The following is a 20,140-nucleotide window of genomic DNA, read 5'->3' as shown; positions in this document are numbered from 1 at the left end:
CTGGGCAACCTGTTCCAGTGTTCTGCCACCCTCATTGTAAAAAATTTTTCCTAATATCTAATCTAAATCTAACTCCCTCTATTTTCAAACCATTGCCCCTAGTCCTATCACAACAGGCCCTACTGAAGAGTCTCCCCATCTTTCTTGTAGGCCCCCTTGAGGTACTGGAAGACCACTATCAGGTCTCCCCAGAGCCTCCTCTTCTCCAGGCTGAACAGCTCCAACTCTCTCAGCCTGTGCTCACAGGAGAGGTGCTCCAGCCCTCTGGACCCTCTCCAACTGGTCCACATTCTTCTTATGTCAGGGGCTTCAGAACAGGATGCAGTAAACCAGGTGGGGTCTCACCAAAGCAAAGTAGAGGGGGCTGTTTAGGTTAGATATTAGGAAATATTCATTTACTGAAAGAGTGGTCAGGCACTGGAACAGGCTGCCCAAGGAAGTGGTAGAGTCACTGTCTCTGGAAGTGTTAAAAAATGTGTAAATGTGGCACTTTAGGACATGGTTTAGTAGGCATGGTGGTGTTAGGTTGATGGTTGGACTTGATGATCTTAGAGGTCTTTTCCAACCTTAAATATTCTATGAGTCTATGATATTTCAACTTTTTTACTATCTCTTTTAAATGAAAAGTTGAACCTCTTCTCGTCACTGGCCTAGATGCAATTTCCTGTTGTGTTGCAAAATGTAACTTTAAATATTAATAATATAAATAAACATGATATTCAGTTTCCCATTTTTGTTACTAAGCATACATGTGCACACAGAGAGATATATACACAAATCTGAATAGACTTTATTTTTCAATTCTTTATACTTAAATTCACCATACATCTAGAGAATATGCTGTTACATTGTTTCAATCATCAATATTATGCATATTGAAAATATTTCTAGCACGGATTGAACAAATCCTTCCTGCAAAACAAGAAATCCTAAGCAACTTCAGATAAAGATATTTCTATATCTTTAGCATTTAAAACCTATTCATACAATTCTCGTTGATGTATTTTAACCACTTTTTCCAATATTTCTACAGGCATACCAAAGTCAAAGGAAATCTTAGTAAACCTTTTACTATCTGAATACACAGAAATCCATTTTTTTTTTGTCTCTCAAGCTAGAAATTATAGTGGAAGGGATAAAATAAACAAAATACTAGCTAGTATAAACAAGCAAATCAAGGTTACTGCCAGAACAAATTTCCTTTTTTAAACTTCCTCCCGCATCAGTCGTAATGCCAGAAGACATTTTTTCAATTAATTTTAAACACTGTTGAAATTAACTCAAAGAGTAAGGTGATTTTGAGATACAGAATCAGAGAATCATGGAATCACAGAATGGTTGAGTTTGGAAAGGACCTCCAGAGATCATCTAGTCCAACCTCCTTGCTCAAGCAGGGTCAGCTAGAGCAGGTTGCCCAGGACCATGTCCGATCTGGTTTTGAGTATCTCCAAGGACGGAGACTCCATAACCTCTCTGGGACACCTTGTCCAGTATTTGACCACCTCCACAGTAAATAAGTGTTTTCCTGTCTTCAGATGGAATTTCATGTGTTTTCGTTTGTGCCCATTACCTCTTGTCCCATCAGCGGGCACCACTGAGCGAAGTCAGCGGCTCCCTCTTCTTCATTCCCTCCTCTCATATTTGAACATGGATAAGATTGCCCTGAGCCTTCTCTTCCCCAAGCTGAGCACTCCCAGCAATCTCAGCCTTTCTTCATGTGTTAGATGCTCTAATCCTTTAGTGATTTAAGTGATTTTTAAAGCAATATAGCTACAGTTGTCAGCTGAAAAACAATATTAGGGAAAATCTAATTATCAGAGAAAAAGTACTTCAATTTGGACACTGTGGTAGCTAACAGTGCTAAACGAAGCTCAGAGTTAAACTACTCTGGGATTTTCCTTTTTTTATTTTAAGAGTGTGTGGAAAAATGTGCAAGAAGGTTTTCAATTTTGTAACAATATACAAGAACAGATATCATAAGTGAAATTTGCACAAGGAGTTCAACCAAATTATTGTCCTTACCAAAATTCAATATTTACCAGTGATTTCTTCTCCTATTCAGTCTTCATAGTATTTTGTAGAGATAAAATTAAGTCAGCATTCAGTCTCTGATGAAATGGGGATTATATAATGAAGAAATAAATTTTTTAATTAATCTGTCAAATTATTCTCATTAATGCAGAGTCTTATCATAGTAATTGCTTAAGAACCAGGCATTAGAACATCTAATATCTTTAACAGTGTTCATCATATTCAAGTTGATGTTGCATAAGTGTCTGAATTTAATTTTTATCTTCATATTTATTTCTGACAAGGTAGATACAGTAGAACACAGTTGTCGTGGTTTTGTTAGTAAGGGGGGGCCTAAGGTGGTAGCTTCTGTAGGAAACTGCTAGAAGTCGCTCCCCTTTGTTCAGTGGACTCGGCCGGGCCTAGGGCGGACCTGCTGCTGGCCAAGGCCAAGCCGATTGGTAGCAGAATGTCCTGTGATAACGCCTCTGCGATAACGTATTTAAGAAGGGGAAAACAGAAAAAAAAAGAGGAGAGAAGATGTGAAGAAGCTGAGCGGGGGCAGAGGCGCAGAGGGGGAGGCGCAGGCCTCATGGGCCTTGCAGGCCTCACCCTCTGGCCTCTCGCCAGGCAGCCGATTAGGCCCGACTCGGTCCAGCCCAGCTGCAAGAAGTGGAAAGGAGATGAGAAGTGAATAAGATGTAAAAAAAGATCCTGAGAGACATCTACCAGCCTGTTGTGAGGAACGGCTGCAGACGCCAAGGTCAGTTCAGAAGGAGGGGGAGGAGTAATGCGGCTCCTGGCCAAGATTCCCCTGCAGCCTGTGGTGACGACCATGGTGGAGCAGGTTGTCCCCCTGCAGCCCATGGAGGTCCACGGAGGGGCAGAGATCCACTTGGAGCCCGTGAAGGACCCCATACCGGGGGAGGTGGATGCCTGAAGGCAGCTGTGGCCCGTGGAGGGCCCGCTGGGACAGCTGTTCTGGAGAGACTGCACCCGTGGAAGAGATGACCCATGCCAGAGCAGTTCCACGAAGGACTGTGGCCCGTGGGAGGGACCCCACAACGGAGCAGGGGAGGAATGTGAGGAGTTCTTCCCCCGACCATGAAGCAGCGGCGTAGAACAACATATGATGAACTGACTGCAACCCCCATTCCCTCTTCCCCCCTGTGCCGCTCGGGGGGGGAAGGTAGTAGAGATAATGTTAAGCTTGGGAAGAGGGAGGGGTGGGGGGAGGTTATCTTGTTCTCTGTCTCATTATCCTGCTGTTTGTAGTAAAAAATGAATAGTTTTCCCCAAGTCGAGTCTGTTTTGCCCGTGACGGTAACTTTAAGGATTTCTCCCTGTCCTTATCTCAAACCTCGAGCCGTTTTTCCTTATATTTTCTCTCCCTGTTCTCTCAGAAGGTGGGGGGAGTGAGAGAGAAACTGCATAGTCTGGTCCGATCGGGGCTGAACTACGACAACAGTATAGAATAAAAAATCAACAAGAAAATAGAAGAAATACAAAATTAACAAATGGTCATTTAGTTCTTTCTCTGCAGCAGTTTCTAATACCAAACGTAAATCACCTGACTGTTATATTTTTTTCCTTTTGAAATGCCTCAAAGAATTATAATTATGTGGACCAGATTGATGGATATCTCCTGCAATATCCCTGTGGTGACATCTGATAATAGAATACCTTTGATAATGTACTTGTCATATGCATACACTCGTTGCTGTAGGTTCACATAAATTGTGCCAGAAACACAGTCCTTTCAAAAAATGCAAAAAGCAAATAGACAATGAATGGAAAATATATTAACGCTATTTTACAACCTACAACTCCATTGATGCCAGGAGAGGCTATTCGTATTTAGAAGAGTATAAACCAAGACTAAGGGGAATCCAGACATCTGTTGGTCAGATTAAAGAGTGGACTTTCTATCATCAATAAAATATAATGTAAATTCTCTTCTCAACAAAACTAGTTAGTTCCAATATAGAAAACATAACTGATTTGGACAAATGTGAGATTTATTACTTAAAGCAATCATCAATACTGGTTCTTGTCATCATGAGCTAGTATATGTCAATACAAACCACTCTTGATAGTCTATGATAAGGTTTTTTTAATAGCAATGCCCATCATGACTGTGTTTGTGCCGTTAGCCACTTCTACCCTCCAGTAAAAATTATGGAGTGATATTGAGTTTTCTCTTAGTTATTTTCCAAAGTAGAGCTTGAAGCAAGTTACAGAATGCACATCCATCCATTGAGCTAGGTATGGAAAAGTAACTGGTCTTTCTTCTTCAATGACTGTGGGAAAGTGGCTTTTCAGAAGCACCAACTAAATGGAAACTGAAGCTTCTTTTTCCAAGTCTCAGTATTTGAAATACTTGCCTACTATTTGAGTAAATTCAATGGATTACTTCAAGTCATGAACAACACATCTCCAGAGGAAAAGCAAAATATTGCTTCAACCTGTAAGACTCTGCTGCTGGTTGGGAAATTACCCAGTGAGATACAGGCTATTGTCAATTTTGATACTTTTAGTGGGTGGATGACTTGACTTTTGCTACATCTGAGAGATGAAATGGTCTTAACATTCATACTGAAAAAAATATGGTTCAGAAATTGTTTGCAGAAGGTGTCCCACATGATGTCCTATTTTCTTTGGAAGTCTTCCCCATAGAACAAAATAAAACTCCAGAAACATCAGCTTCTCCCAACAACATAAAGCCTTGTTAGGATGACAGGAAAGGTAACTGACTGAGTTAAGGAAAAAGTTAAATTAGTGACTTATCTGAGGAGATGCCTCTGTAATATTTGATGACAAAATAAAATATTTGATATACAAAATAAAATGTTTGGTATAGAGAATATATCATATGTTTCAAAGGAGACTGGGAAACTATGAGCACTGCTACAAAGATGCTGTTGTTAAAGCCACTGGGATGTAAGCTTGTAAGTAGAAGTGGAAGTTTCTACTTAAGAAGTCTTATATTTTGTATTAAATACTGTTTTTGGGATAGCCTGATGTGCTGGTTTGGGCTGGGGTGGAGTTCATTTTCTTCATAGTAGCGTCTGCCTGCCTATGGGAAGTGGTGAATGAAGTCCTCATTTTGCTTTGCTTGCATGCGCAGCTTTTGCTTTACCTATTAAACTGTCTTTATCTCAACCCACAACTTTCTTACTTTTACTCTTCCAATTCTCTCCCCTACCCCACCAGAGGGGAGTGAGTGAGTGGCTGTGTGGGGCTTAGTTGCCAGCTGGAGTTAAACCACCACACCTGACTAAAGCATATTCAGTATTGTTTAGAAAACTGAGGTATGCAAGTTCATTTTATCTTTCCTATATTTTTATAGCTACCAAGACACACAGAGAGAGAGAAATTCTTGTATATGCTGCCTAAAGTAAGAAGAGATTCTGGAGATGTTGGTAGGAACTTAGCAAATGACCCCAGGGAATTCAGGGACGTATACTCAGAGGATACAATTGGGTGAAAAATGCAATTTTTAATCATCTCAGTGGCCTGTTCTTTGTCCATGACAAACACAATATTGTGTTGCTCAAAAGGAAAGAAGCAAAATGCTAATTCAGAGATCATTTCCTTAGTCTGTTTCTCTTTTCTTTTCACATCTCTCTTTGTATCCTTCTACCTCCTCCCTCTCCTTTTTCTCATGAAAGGTAGCTATTTATAAAACAATATAAAAGCTCACATCAAGACCGTGACTGCCTATACGCTTCCTTTTATGTTGTCTCCTTTAATCTTAGAAGATCAATTCTTATCTTCATTCAGCACAGTAAGTCCAGTTTGGGATCTCTGTAAATACACATAAACCTACTATCTTGTTCCCCTTTAAATTCCTCTTTAAAACCCTCCTTTACACTGATGCCACTCATTTGTCAGTGTTGATCTCACATCTCTACTCCTTTGTTTACAGGCACTGCCTTCAAATGTTGCCAATATTTTTTTCTGTATTTAAACAGTATTTAAAGTCAGTACTGATCTGTCACCAGTGTTCCTCAGCCATATGCTATGAAAATAATCAGTAATAACTTTGTTAGTCTAGTTCCAGAAGTTTGGAGAAGGGTCAGCATTTGACAGGATTTGAGGAGGCTAGGGTGCATGGCTGAGAGAAGACCACCTAATATTGATGTGTTATAATATCCAGGGGAGGGAACAGTAAATATGGCTGAAGAGGTTAGTGACAATCAGAAATTGCTACAAGAGAGCTATTTCCTTCTAGTCTATTATTTCTGTTATTTCTAAGTGCTATTGTCTAAGACGGTAAGGAGTGAAGCCTGCCAAGATTTATACCTCAAAGTAGAGCTGCATATAAACAGTGCCTTCAACATCAAACATCCTAGCTACTTATAGTTAAAATATACCAAAAAAAGGAAAACAATTATGTTCATGTGATCAAAATGTCCCTTTCGTATGCTCTTAGAATTGTTTCATTTCTCAATTATTAGAAAACAAAAGTAAATAGAAACAAATTATAACAATTTATTTGCAGGTTTATTTATGATCTGATGGTTGCTTGGAACCTCAACACGTTATGCTCTGGATGGTTTTCTCTTAAGTGAGGTCTCAGAAGCTAAACATAGAAAAGCACTCTTAACACAAAGAGTATTTAGCTGTGGCTGCATCATCTGACCCACAGCATTTGCCATTCCAGGCAGTGAAATTTTATGGATCAGATTCTCATAAAGCTCTTTTCTATACTTTGTTCACTTGTGATGATAATACATTTGTTCTTTCAAAGTCCAAGTCTTGATGTAGTAATGAACAACATGTGACTTTAATAAAATACTGAATTTTTCTCATCACAGCTGATTAGGTTGGGCAAAACCTCATGCTGATGTGTCCAAGCAGTTTTTAACTGCATCGCACTGCCATGGAACAGCTGTTTGCACTCGACCATGTCAGTTTGCCAGAAGTACAATCAAGCTGACTGTGCAACCAGGACCCAGTCTCAGATCCTCTAAGATGCTGTAAGCAGCTGATTTTCTTCTAAGAAATGTAGATTACATATGCTAGAAATAACCTAAGCTTACATCTTTTGAGGGGGTTCATATTTATTTGAAAAACTGAAAACAAATTAATACCACCTTCACTTGGCTTCTCCTACTGCTCAGCACTATGCAATTTTACACATCTCTCAAGTGTTACTTTTACACATCTTTCAAGCATAACTTGATCAAGTTAACTCAGCACTGAAATGTCTTTTTTCCTAATTAATTTCCTGTCTACTGAAAAAAATCCTTCCTGTAGGCTTGATATCACTAGCACAGGTAATTATCTGCCATTGTTACCAATATATATTGTTGTCCACTTCTGTTGTAGAAAGAACATGGCCATATCCTGACAAATAAACAATTTTAGATAGGGAAAAAAAAATTAAAATTCTTTATAAGAATAGGAGATATTTAATTAACATATTGCCTATTCACCATTTAACTTTTTACTATTACTTCTGAATATGATGATAGAATTATTCCTTTTAATTAATCAAATAATTTCGTTATAATTAAGTTCAACAATTCAAATTAATCTATCTGTGCTTTTGTACACAAATTTCCTACATGAACAACAAGTGAAGTGGGCATGTTCAAAACTAGGAACAATCATTTAAACCAGAAATTGTTTTTAGATGTATTATAAAGAATTTCTGGCCAGAATACCCCAGCTGAGAATTAAATGAGAATTTGCTTCACAAGAAGTGAAGGAGTGGTAAGCACAAGACATCTTAAATACCATAAGGCATTCCAAATTCATTTAACAGAACTTGTTATATATCCTTTAAAAAGGACAGAAAAGGAAGAATCATAGGATCGTAGAATCATAGAATGGTTTGGGTTGGAAGGGACCTTTCAAGGTCATCTAGTCAGACCTCCCTGCAGTGAGCAGGGACACCTTCAAATAGATCAGGTTGCTCAGAGCCCTGTCCAACATAACTTTGAATATCACCAGGGCTGGGGCATGCACCACCTCTCTGGGCAACCTGTTCCAGTCTTCCAAACATTACTTCTTGTCCTACTGCTACAGGCCCTGCTAAAATGTTTCTCCTCATCTTTCTTATAAGCCCCCTTTAAGTATTGAAAGGCTGCAATAAGGTTTCCCCAGAGCCTTCTCTTCTCCAGGCTAAACAACCCCAACTCTCTCAGCCTTTCTTCATAGGAGAGGTACTCCATCCCTCTGATCGTTTTTGTGACCCTCCTCTGGACTCGCTCCAACTGGTCAATGTGTTTCCTGTACTGAGGACTCCAGAGCTGGACACAGTACTCTGGGTGGCATTTCACCAGAGCAGAGTAGAGGGGCAGAATTACCTTCCTCAATCTGCTTCTTTTGATGCAGCCCAGTATACGATTTGTGTTCTGGGCTGGGAGCACATTCTTGGCTCATGTCCAGCTTCTCATCCACCAGCACCCCCAAGTCCTTCTTGGCAGGGCTTCTCTCGATCCCTTCATCCCACAGTCTGTACTGATACCGAGGGTTGCCCTGACCCAGGTGCAGGACCTTGCACTGGGTCTTATTGAACTTCACGAGGTTCACATGGGGGCCCACTTCTCAAGTTTGTCTGGGTCCCTCTGGATGGCATCCCATCCCTCACATGTGTCAACCGCACCACTCAGCTTGGTGTCATTGGCAAACTTGCTGAGAGTACACTCAATCCCACCATCTATGTCATTGGTGCCGGTCCCAATATGGACACCTGAGGGACATCACTTGTCTCCCATCTTCATCTGAACATTGAGCCCTCATCAGGTCCCAGAGACTTATGAATATTCACATTCCTCAGGTGGTCACGAACCTGTTCTACTCTTACAGTGGGATGGACCTTGTTCCCCAGTCCCCATCTTGTGGCCCATCCACTCCAGAGGAGTGGGAAGAAGGGTTACCAGTGAAGAGGTGTTGCTGGTGAGTGGGCCTCACTTATCTACTCTGAACATTCACCTTGGTACTACAACAAGCAGCCATGCTTGTACACCATGTTCAAGGCACACCAAATAAGAAGCCATTATGGTAAATACACAAAAAAACTCTATTGTGACCTGCTTGTGTTGAACCACCACTTCTTGTAGTGAGATCCCAGAAGTTTCTGCAACAATTCAGTAGCCTAAGGGTGTGAAATCCATGCCATTGGAAGCATTGAATTAGCTTGATTCAACAAAGAGTTTACAAAAAGTTTACAAAACAAACAAAGCTTTACTCCCTTTCGGATCCAGATGCTGTATCCTCTGCTTCCAGAGACAGAATGTTAGATGTCAGTTTTAATCCAATATCCTCCAAAAATTATTCTTAAATCAGTATGATCTTCTGTGCTCCTGAAATCTGTTACATAAATACTTTTGCAATAAATTCTCTTTCTTTCAGTAGACTAGGGGTCTTATAAGTCTTATTTCATATCTAATTCTTCGGAATAAAATCCTGGCAATATAAATGATTAATGTATTCTCACTTCCACAGGGAATTTTAGTCTTTTAAAATGTTACCCTTGCATATAAATACAGGTCTACTTTACTAAATAGGTCAATTTAGTAAAACCCTGCATCGACATGTTCTTTCTTTTTACAGTAAAATATTTTGGATTACCTTTTTGCATTTATAAATTTTAAGTACTCTGTGCAAAGGAAAATGTGAACTCTTAGAGGGAGAATCTACTGAATAGCTCACTAGGGTAATTTGCAGTTGATAGATGTCTGATATTAAAAAAAAATGTGCAATATTATTCCTTACCTTCTGAGAAATACAGCCCTGCTTTGGGCAGACCACTGTTTTCACGTCATAAAAGATCTAGGCATTTACTGGGAGCATGGGATTTGTTATTCAGAGTTTTCTGTGACCACTCTGGTTAATCTCATTCTCTAAACACAACAGCTTCCCTGTATAAACACTAAAATGTGCATTTCATTTATGACTACTTGCAGACTTGGAATTTATTTGCTTTATGGAAGAGAAGAATAAAGCCTGTTGTCATCTGTGTGGATCAAAGCATTTCTTTGTAATAGGATGTGCACAAAGAGCATTGCTAGTGACAAAATTGTGTCTTCAGAGCAAACCCTGTGCAGACTTAAATCTGGAGTAATATTCAGAGGGGAGGAAATAGGACATGGCAGAAATAAAAATCAATAAGGTGGTTTAACTTTTTAAGTATAGACTAAAATGAAGTAGAAGATATTCTGCTTTCTTTTGTAGCATTTTCATATTGACAGCTGTACGTGTCTTCTTGTTTCCTGAATATACAGTTCACATTGCCAAGAGCTCCATGGTATCCAAAATAAAGTAAAGGTGACGTATTTCTGTATTAGATTTTGTTCAAGACACATATGAGTACAATAAAATAATACATACAGCAGGTATTGAGGTTTAATTCATTTCAATGGGATTTGTACCTGGACCTCAGTGAAATTAGTTCTTTAATATCTGTTTCTACTTTTTTTTTCGTATGCAGTGCAATTGACTACAAAATAGCCAGTGGACTCCTTAAAATACCAGCAATATGCAGCTGTTGTGCAACACATAACTACAGGGTCTAAAAGTGACAAAATCACTTTTGCCTAGAGGACAAATTTTGGTGGAATTTTCTTTGAAATCTAATCCTGTATTTTAAAAGTGACAGGGAGATTTCAGGGTTCTACTTTTCAAAAGCACTAGTAATGCTAATAGTACTAAAAGTATTATTTTCAAAGGAATAAATGAAAATCAGAAGAATATCAAGAAAACTGTTCCAGGTTTTTTTTTCTCCTCATGAAAATCTTACTACAACATGTTCCCTGTATACTTATGCAAACCCCACAGATGTCTACATTTTATAATACAGAGATATTTTTAGCCAATCCGTCATCCGTGCCTTACCGCACAAAGTAGCTCAACACAGGCTACCACTTGCATGAAACCTTTAAGAAATCTAACACCTGAATCATCACAAGTGTTAATATTTACATTCACAATCTCATTTGCCTTCAGGGCTTTGCAGATGCTACTGCTAAAATGTAGAATATCCAAAAGATGACACGTTAGCACCTGAAAAATAATTACACAAAGCAAAGATATTATTTGTACTGCAAGACAGAACTATATGAAGACACCTAAGCTAACTTCAAAAACACATTGTCACAAAGAGGAAATGGCATAGTCATACTAATGTGATATTCTGCCTTGGCCATGGCATGCCATTTCTCAGCCAAACTAATTTCCTTGGATGCAATTCCACAGAGGTGTACGCAGCTCTCTAGCGCTGACTGAATGAGACTGCTCTGCGCTAGCCTGGATATCTCTGTGATATCCCGCTTTGCTCTGTAGACTGACACATAAGATGAATTTTGGTGGTTTGGTCCACTGTTTGACTTTGCACAGAACATGATATTTCACAGCTCTTACGTGAAATAGCAAGGACTCTAATTATGCAACTCTTAAAATTAAGAACTTGACAGCCGTACGGTTGTAGAGGATGAGAACTCCAGAGGGGTTTTGTGGCAAAATTTTTAGGATCCTTTCTGAACAATCCTATGCATATGATGAATACTAAATTTATATACCAGAAACTAAGTAGAAATCTGCATATGAATTTAAGAGCCTCTATCATGAGATTAATAGATGATTAATGCGCCAAGCTGAAAAGATGAGTGAAAGTTTTATTTCCTTTAATTGGTCTAGCTGTGTTTGGACAGAGGAGAAATTAGGTGCTTACACAATTAGAAGGCAGTTGACAAATGCTAATCTTTACGAAACAGTTTATCAATCATGGATTTTTTTTTTATATAAGGGGTCTCCTCCCTCTAAAGGATGCTTACTGAACTACTCAGATATCTAGGGTGGGTGAAGCTTGTAGTATGCTTTAAGACTCACTGCAGTTTTCTTTCTTAAATAAAAGTATATGAATGCAAAACCAGATAAGATAAATCCTTTATAAAAGCTTTTAAACTCTATGTTTGTGTAGAGATATGACTTAGACATATTTTCTCTTAGCAGTGACTTAAAGGACTTAAAAATGCACAAGATGTGTAGAAGCCCTAAAGAACTGCAGAGATTGAGGTGTGGATAAAGAGGATCCCACCAGAAAATCTAGGACTAGAGAGAAGTTTGTTTATCCTATCTAACCAAGTTGCTAAAAGAGAAAACGTGGTTTGGCCTGGAATTCTACCTTGGGGGTGGGGAGGAGAAGAAGAAGTTATGTTTTAGGAAATAGTTTTGGCTAGTAGATAACTTAAAAAATATAAGGTTCTTCTTTCTGTGATCCCAAAAGGAGATAGGGAGTTTTGGGGAGCCGAGAAAGGAAAATAATGTCCTTTTTGAAGTTCACTTTTTCTAATATCTTGATTGTGTTGAGATATGATATTGAGGACATAATTTTCTGTCTTTTCAGCCTGCACTCACTAGATCCTCCTTTAACCCTTGTGGTGAGTTGACCTTGGCTGGCCACCAGGTGCCCATCAAGTCATTTTATCACTATCCCTCCTCAGCAGGACAGAGTGAGCAGAAAATAAGATGAAAAAATAACTTATGGGTTGAAATAAAGGCAGTTTAATAAACAAAAAGCAAAGACCATGCACAGAACCAAAGGAAAAAAACCCAGATTTTATTCTTTACTTCCCATTAGCAGGCAATGCCCACCCGATTCCTGGGAAGCAGGGCTTCAGTACAGGTAGCAGTTGATTCAGAAGACAAATGCAGGTTTTATTGCTGAGTACAATGTCATATGGTATGGACTATCCCTTTGGTTAGTTTGGGTCAACTATTTTGGCTGTGTCCCCTCTCAGTCTGCTGCCCATCCCAGCCTGCTGGCCTTTGGAGGGATGGTTGTTTGGAGAGACAGTTTTGATGCTGTGCAAGCACTGCTCAGCAGTAGCCAAAACACTTTTTATTTATTAACTCCTTTCTAGCTACAAATACAAAGGACAGCACTATGAGGGCCACCATGGAGGAAGTATTTCCTTTAGTCCTGACAGCTGAAACTAGGGTCTGAAATATCATCGTGTCGGAGGACTAGAGAAGAATGGTGGATTAATCTCTTCCATAATCCTTAAAAGGGCTGGGGATAAAATATATGTATCCTTTCTTGCTGGCAATCTCAGTAAAATAAATTCTCAAGTTTTTCAAACTGTAAATGCTTGTAGGGAACCTATTAGTATATAAAGCCTGTGTAATTTAAAGTATGCCATATCAATGGTGTTTTACTGCATGTTGTCCACATAGAAAATCTATTAAACAACTATGAGTATATTCACAAAACCTCATCATCCCAAAGTTGTACCAGTTACACAAGCAACAGGATAACTAATATTACTTTTTATAATATGGTTTTAGGAAATACCCATCTGTCTGAACAACCACAAAAGGCCAATTTATGATGAAATCTTTAAAAGGTATGTCAGATTTCAGGCTTCTGGAAGAGTCACATAGCCTACCATAGAAAAATGAAAATGTTGATGAACACACACAATGTCTCATTACAAAGTAATGTACATATATATAAAAGGAAACTTATATTGCTTTACTCAAACTATCTTAAACTACTAAACATTTGCATTAAATTGCAAAAGCACTCTGGAATTACAGGTCAATGAATAGTAAATACAAATCAAGTAAACTGCACACTGCCAACCTTCTTGCATTTTTTACAGCTGTTGCATAGCCTGGTACAATGCATGCTACCACATCCATCAGCAGTTATCAGACCACAACCACCACATGTTCCCTAACCTCTGGCAGTGGGCATCATTCCCTGCACATCTTTCCTTCACGATCTGCCCCATCTGACCCACAAGTTCAACCAACTCAAGTTTTCTTTATCTGCTCTGATTTTACAGGCTTAAATCCTGTTATGACAAATGTGGGCAATTTTCTTCTCATTAGTCATATCTAAGACATGGGTAACATACAGTAGTCTCTTGCAATATTTGAACGTGAAAACAATGGCTTTTTAATATCTCATTTTTTTCAATATGCAAGTTTCAAAGCCCAATAGTAAAACTTTTCACAAACTAAAGTAAAATTAAAACACTATTCAGAAGTCTAACTACCTATTAAATTGCTAATTTGAATATAAATTAAATTATTCTGTGTAACATTTTACTCACTAATTTGAATTCTCAGTTGTCTTTTTGGGCTAGGACAGAAATGGCAAGAAAATGTTCCAGTATTTTAGATGTCAGAAACAAATTTTGACATCGTGTGGCTTTAGACCTAACTTGTTTGTTTTTCCTGCTGTTCCTCCTCAAGTTCTCTACATCTTATTGCAATAAACCAAAACATTCAATACCTCAAAGTATATATATCACTATTTTTTTTGGCTCCTCCTATGCAATTTCCATCCCGTAGGTTTCTATTAGTGCTGGTTCTTGTGAGGTCTTCTAGGCTACAAATAAAAAGTATTTGGTCATACTATGGGACTTTATCTAAATCCTGTCTTCAGGTCAAACCAATTAATCTTATTTTAGCCTTAGATTATTTTGACCAACTCTTACATAAGGCATGAATAGTAATTACTTGTTTTTATAAACTTTTCTGGATTTAAATAGTGCTGCTTCATCAGCTAGAGCTTTTCTGCCTTGGATGCAATCCTCAAAAACACAATCCATAAAAATATTTTGCGAGGGTGTCGATAATGTGTTGACACAGTAAGTTTTACAGGGAACAAAGCAACCATCAGGGACTATGAACGTGTATCCTGTCTTCGGCCATTTTCCAGACTTCCTAATCACATTAGAAACTTGTGAAATATCTGGATGACTGCCTTTTCATTTTTTTTTATTTGTATGTTATTCATTTAGAATTATTTAACTATGTCCTCATTTCATCTTCAGCTAGATCTCTTATGCTTCTTTATTTCCCTCAAAAAGAATTGCAATTACTGGAACAGAATCAGATTTCACCTTTCTATATGGACAGTTGAAGGATGCTCCAAATGTAAATTCTGTACCATATCCTTTTATCTTTACTTTGTTAGAATAAAAAAGCACATGTTTTCACAGACGTGTTTTCACAGTTCCTCTCAGGCTAAATGAGTTGACAAAAATAAGTAGGGATTAACAATGCCGATCTTTGCTGCAAGTAACATTTGTACTTAGATCAAAGTTTTACATTTCCCAAAATGCCGTATTTCAGAAAATGGGAAAACTTCTAAGTCTTCAAGTTTCCATTTTTGTGTTTCAGCCTGGCTACATAATGATTCAGGGAAGTCATGCTCAGTAGTTCTGCAAAATATTCTGCATAAGTAGGGATTAACAATGCCGATCTTTGCTGCAAGTAACATTTGTACTCAGATCAAAGTTTTACATTTTCCAAAATGCCGTATTTCAGAAAGTGGGAAAACTTCTAAGTCTTCAAGTATCCATTTTTGCGTTTCAGCCTGGCTGCATAATGATTCAGGGAAGTCATGTTCAGTAGTTCTGAAAAATATTCTGTATTTGACAGTATCTATCCGTATTGTTAAATGGGAAAGAAATGTTTGATTGAATAGCATAACAAGTTTGTATCTCAGATGAAAATCCCTCATTTTGTTCTATGATAGCTCTCAACAAACAGAGACTTCCTTCAGCTCAAGTATTTTTCAGTGGACTGCTCTTTTAGTATATCTCTAAGCCATAATACAGTCTTCTCATCAGACAGCGGCTTATTAAAGGTCTGCTGTATGCCTTTTTCTACTGACAGAAGCAGATCCCAGCAGATGATTAAGACAAATACTTAATTTCATTATAAATAAAGGATTCAAAAAGCAGTTCTCCTTTCTTGACAGATCCATTGATTTCCTGAATTTTTGGCAGATTTGTTATGGCAGATGTGCTCAGTAGAACTGTAGGATATGCTTGTAGCTACTTACAGATTTTTGGAAGCTGCTGTTTCTGCTAAGTTATTCAGTTTAGAACTGGAAACCCACATTTTGTAATAAAACTTGATGACATCTGTCATAGCTTGATTACTTATGTTGAGGTAGTACTTTAAGTCCCTTAGTATGAATAAATAACAGTGTGATAGTTTATGTGTAATGCTGCCATTTATCCAAAGGCTAGAATCTGTTTTCTATCAAATCTTGAAACAAAAAAAAAAGGCTCCAAATGGGTCCTCCGCCATGAGGACGGTCAAGCATTGGAACAGGTTTCCCATAGAAGTTTGTGCAGTCTTGTTATTGGAGAGTTTCAACATAGACTGGATAAAGCCCTGAGCAATGTGGTCTGACTCTGCTTTGAGAAGGAACTCTTGAGGTCCTTTCTGACCTAAATTTTCCTGTGATTCTATAAGAATTAATTTGTTCCCGATTTAGAAGAATTGGTTTATTATTTTTGCTTCATGGAAGTTTTACCTTAACTGCACATCATAGATATTTCTTAATATGGCACATCCAAAGAACATCTCTATAATTTTAACTGTCAAAGTCCTATTTTTTAGATTTAATATCAGAATAAATGTTAAAATTCAAATGAAAAGTTTGGATTACTTTCCAGCCTAATCTGTAATTCTTAGACTTTGGCAATAGATATACCAGTAAAATTTAAATTGCTTAAGATGCAATGTGAGGAAACACACTGAAACACCAGAATTTATTGATAAACTAGTTTCAGTCTACTATTTTATGGACTTTCCAATGTTATTCCAAAGGAACAATTACTTACTATTATTTTTATCATAGTTAGGAATTCAATGTACCAAGAAGATAAATTAATCATAGAAAGCCAAGATCAAAGTCTAAGAGCAGCCATGACTACAAAACCAAGACTGATGTGCAGACATAGTGAAATAACAGAGAAGGGAGAGGAAATTTTTTTTTTCTTGAATAGCAGTTTTAGTAGCAGCAGTGGTAGAAAGGCACTACTGAAATTCCAAAATTTATTGCATTTCTGTGTAATCTAAAGAGAAGGGAATAAAAAATACATTAGTAGCAGTTCTTCAGAGAGAGAAACTGCAGAGCACTATGTATGCCATAATTTATAACGGTTCTGCTTTAATCTAGCAGCTCTACCTGTAAATTGCCCAAAGCCGTCATCTACCTGAGAATAAAATAGAACATTTATAGAACTGGCACTGAAGGGCTAGGACTTAGGGTAGATTGTAGAATTTCAGATGACTTTGTAGTGCCAGGGAATCAAACACAAGTTTTGCATTCATCATGTGACCAAAAGTTCTCTCTAGAGACTGAATTTCTCAAATAATGATGGAGTCCATTAAAACTTACTGGAATATGAAAAAAAAAACTAGACTAGGGCTTTAGGAGGAAATTACTTCAGTTAATGTAAAAAGTAAATTGGACTAAGATAAGATTTTTGTTTCTAATTAAGACACAACAAAAGGGAAATATGTACCAAGTGTTCACAATGTTAATGTTTCATTTTTCATAGTTTAACTATGAAATCAAGAGGAATAAGGCAGGGATCACTATCTTTGCCTAGCTTGAGGGGAATTCTCTTTGTAATCTTAAAATCAAGTAACTTCTGGGTAATTCATGGAGAACTAAACTTGTTCTGCTGAGTTAAAAAAATATACTTTTAATGCTAGTAGTAATTTAGGATCTATTTTATGGAAGTATTGTCATGTGGCCAATGCAGATAACTATCCAGCAGATTTTGTAGGAGTCTTCTGGCACCTAATGTTCATTGCAAACTCCATCTGTGGAGTTTGTTGTACTTAGCTGCCAGCAGATGCATCTAACATTAGCATCTAATAGTAACTTTCAGAAGTACCTCCACATAAAAAAAAAAAATTAAAAAGTTCCGTTTCTATCAAATTAATGCCATTACTCTGAGTTTGAAAAAGGTAATCATTTTTTTCTAGGCGGTGTCCACAAGTAGGCTACACCCAGGTACACTAGGCTTCAAGGTTTAAGTACAACACAGATAAATACAAATACTAATTCTTCTCCTGAAAGGTGGTTAACTGAGATGGAGCTGGGAACAAGGACTAAAGCTTTCAACAGCCCAAGTCCCTACAAACTACTTCATGCAACAGATGTATTCCAAAAATGTAGGTGTGAAAAGTGTATTTCTGGTATCCTTTAAAAGAAAGCAGACAGCTTAACACAAACACTTTGTATAGGAATGACTCAAATCAGAAGTCTTGCTTCTCTTAAAGCCTGTATTGATCTTTAGAGGGCAACAGCCAGTAAGGTAATGGATGCCATGAACATAATTGCCTCCAATCACTCTGAAAGAAGTGGTAAGATGGGGCCAAGACACTGACTACAGTGTCCAGGCGAACTGATCCGTTTGCTCTTGATCACCCCAACTGTACACGTGTGAAGGACAGGTGATATTTTAAACTATTCTTTTGTCGTAGGAAGTGCTAGACACCAACAAGGCAACGACTGTTCTATGGAAGTAGGTTATTTCCAGAGAGTACAAAGGGTGTTCACAGTCTGTGGGTTTATGAAGACTGCCTGCACTGTGGGCTACTGTGCCTCACAGTGCACACTCAGTGATGACCCAAGAGGATCCTCCTGGAGCACACTGTGACTTCTACCCTGCCAGACACAGAGGCATCTCTGTATACCAGGTAGACCTCAATCTGCACGTCTCTATAGACTTGCCATGATTTCAACTGGTACCAAGGCAGAAGGAAACATATCAGTCTGCAGCAAAAGTGACAGAATAAAACAACCTGTGAGGGCATGGCTGGTTAGAAAATAAACTAGCTTGTCAGTAGAGTTGGCCTGAATTTATGAGGTTTTAGGGAAGCGATGCTTGTCCCCTGATTCTTCCCCTCTCTTTCCCCAGCAAGCTGAGGAGGCTGACTTTCTCTTTCTGGTGCAGGACTGGCCTCTGTTCTGCTCAGACAAGACAAGAGGGTGGTGAAACACTGGAGCAAGTTGCCCAGAGAGGTGGTGGATGCCCCATCCCTGGAGACGTTCAAGATCAGGCTGAACGGGTCTCTGAGCAACCTGATCTGGTTGGACATGTCCCTGCTCCTTGCAGGGGGGTTGGACTAGATGACTTTTAAAGGTCTGTTCCAACGCAAGACATTCTGTGATTCTATGATATCTACATTCTTGGGCATTCAATACGTCAGCATCACCCATGATGCTATCAGAAGTAGCAGGTTTGAGACTATGCTTATCAGGACAAACAATTCTAGTATGCTTAAATTGAAAGAGCTGCAATCAGGGGAGAAAAACTTTAGACTAACTTGCTGTTACTACTTCAAGATGATTCAGTTCAAAATTGCTGTCAGTGAGCCAAGAATCTGTATGTCAGCTCTAACAGTGTCGTTGACTCCTGGCTTCCAGCAGAAGCTCTTAAACTACATCTGCATCACAACATTAAACAGCATTAAGACACGGGCTTTAGCCCAGGTGGAAATCATCCATGAAGCACATCTTCTGGTATACTTTTCCCCATGCTAACTAGCAGTCTGTGGTTCAGGTACTGTTCTCAGCTGGCAGCACACATGAGGGCAAACTATTTTTCAGGAGGAGATGGATATGAACCCTTTCATGATACTTATTCTGCAGGAAAAAGAAAACACCCCTATAAGGGCCTTAAGGGCACTAGTGGCCCTGTCCAACCTCACCTGAGGCCTCCACCCAGAACCATGGGCCCAGAAGTCCTATTTAAGCTCAGGCTCAGTCTTGAGGCAGGGGGATGCTGGTCTCTAGTTCAAGCCACAGTTGTGGCTGATAGTGCACCTTGTTGATCCAGACACTAACCTGCAGGCTGACTTCCTGGTTTTACCTTGGCCATTCCTCGTCACCGTCAGTCTGTCAAATGATTGCTGGATCTGATCCTGAGCTACAGGCTGGCTTCCAGGCTTGCCTTTGGAACTATCTCATCACTGTGCTATCAATCTGGACTGATGGTTGGACCTGGCTGTCATCTATGAGACTGACCTGCTCGCTGGCTGTCCCATAGGAGCCCCTGCTACTCCCAGCCCTGGGAGCCCAGGCATATTTTATTTACTGGTGAGAGCTTAGGTTTGTGGTCCCTGTGCTGCCAGGGTGTCAGATGCCCAGCTCTAGCGTTGCTTTTCAGAGCAGTTCCTCAGGGCAGTGTTCCCTAAGGAGGGATCCTTACGTAGTTCCTCTGCTGTGCCATTAAACCAGATGGGGACATCAGTGGTTCCAGATTCTGGGCCACCAATGATTTGGGAAAAGTGTTTTCAAAAATAGTTTCACTAATTATTTTTTTTTTACACTGAACATTTGTGAGGACTT

Source organism: Chlamydotis macqueenii, chromosome 1 (assembly GCF_036417535.1).
Source record: "Chlamydotis macqueenii isolate bChlMac1 chromosome 1, bChlMac1.mat, whole genome shotgun sequence".
NCBI classification, from domain to species: Eukaryota; Metazoa; Chordata; class Aves; order Otidiformes; family Otididae; genus Chlamydotis; species Chlamydotis macqueenii.
This window is presented reverse-complemented; position numbering follows the sequence as displayed.